This window comes from Protopterus annectens, chromosome 1.part0 (assembly GCF_019279795.1).
Source record: "Protopterus annectens isolate FY-2018-M chromosome 1.part0, PAN1.0, whole genome shotgun sequence".
Classification (NCBI taxonomy): domain Eukaryota; kingdom Metazoa; phylum Chordata; order Ceratodontiformes; family Protopteridae; genus Protopterus; species Protopterus annectens.
This window is the reverse complement of record NC_056725.1, coordinates 1,730,438,308-1,730,439,749: the sequence shown is the minus strand read 5'-3', so window position 1 is coordinate 1,730,439,749 and position 1,442 is coordinate 1,730,438,308. Positions and strand designations below refer to the sequence as shown.

Sequence of the window (1,442 nt, the reverse complement as noted above, 5' to 3'; positions counted from 1 at the left end):
CACCCCCTGATGGTAGTTGCTGAAACCTGATGAGGGTGCCCCACTCCCCACCGAGCATTGGTTTGAAGAGCAGGAAGGTCAATAGTTCAGCTGAACACCAGTCACAGAGGGACTCCCTGCTGTCCCATGGCCCAGGGCCAGTAACCCCAGTCCTGGCGCCCATGACAATGCCCGTGAAACCTCGCCTACTCATCTGTTGGTGTGACGTCGTATGGGCAGTGGTGTCTGTGGTAACTTATTGAGACTGGTATGACTCTGAGCGGTGGATTACTTGGCTTGTGTGTCGATGAGGAGTGCAGCTAGCTGTGAGAACTATTGTGAAGTGCAGGACCCATTGATCATTTTGCTTTTCAAATGGTATTTGTGGCCCTAGGTTACTTCCAGGGCTATGCCTGTCTGAGGGTTGTTGTGCCTTCCATCACCCCCAGGGGTGTCCTGCCCCCAGTGCCCAGTGAGGGCATGGTCAGGGCATCAAGGGAGCCCGCTGTGGGCCCCCATCCCTCCAGGGCAAGATATGGATGGAGGAGAGGAGTTTCTGCCAGCCCGAGCTGGGAAGCCCTTTCACACCATGGTCAGGAGGGTGCAGGCACACATTCGGCCTGCCCCAGGAGGCTGTTGGTGCTACCACCACTTGGCTGGTCTCCCAGGGGTGCAGCCCAATGTTTGCTTGCCTGGTTCCTGCACCCTGGGGCTGCATCATCTCTTTTCCGTCTCCTGGATTCTGGTGGTGGGGGAGTTGGTGTGGGTTAGGGGAGGGGCAGCACGACTTTTTGTCCCCACTACCTCCACCCCCCCATGACCCTGCTCAGAAAGCAACCTCAGATCAGACAAGGCAACCTGCCAAATTTAAACATATTACTAAGAGGAGGAAAAGTAACTAACCAGGATTCTCTCAGTAATAAATAGTGAAGAGGGAAGAGTCCAGTGCTGAATCCTTGCTTGGGAGACAGGCATAGGGAGATGTGGCATATGGAAGTCCATCTCCCCTGTTCCTCCCAGGTTGCCCAAGTCCTTGTGATTGAGGCTCAGCCCACGGATGGTGTGAGGCTGGTGGTGGCCCCAGCACATTGGGATCAGGTCTTCTCAGAATTGGGTTGTTTGTGAATGCATCCCAAAGTGGGTAGTAAACTCCATCTAAGGCTAAACACCCTCACAAGACTGACAGCAGAGAAGTACCATAAGGGAAAGTTGAAACAAACTTTGAAGAGAGAGTTTAAGAGGGTGTGAAACCATTCAGAGGTAAATGGGTGGATCCGCATGGTCTGCCTGGAGGATTCAATGAGGCTGTTCTTTAGCAGAATCCCTCAGGGCTCTGTGCTGGAAGCTCTTCTTTTTAGCATTTACTTCTCAAACGTCAAAGCCAATGTCAAAGACCTCTGGCTGACCAAGTTTGTAGATGACTGTAAACTAGGAGCAGTCATAGAATTCCCCCAAGGCACTAA

At 52.8% G+C, this 1,442-nt stretch overlaps 1 pseudogene; it reads left to right on the top strand.

Annotated features, from left to right (window-relative positions):
- Positions 1-251: 251 nt before the first annotated feature.
- LOC122801959 lies at positions 252-406 on the top strand (annotated as a pseudogene).
- The last annotated feature ends 1,036 nt before the right edge of the window (positions 407-1,442 follow it).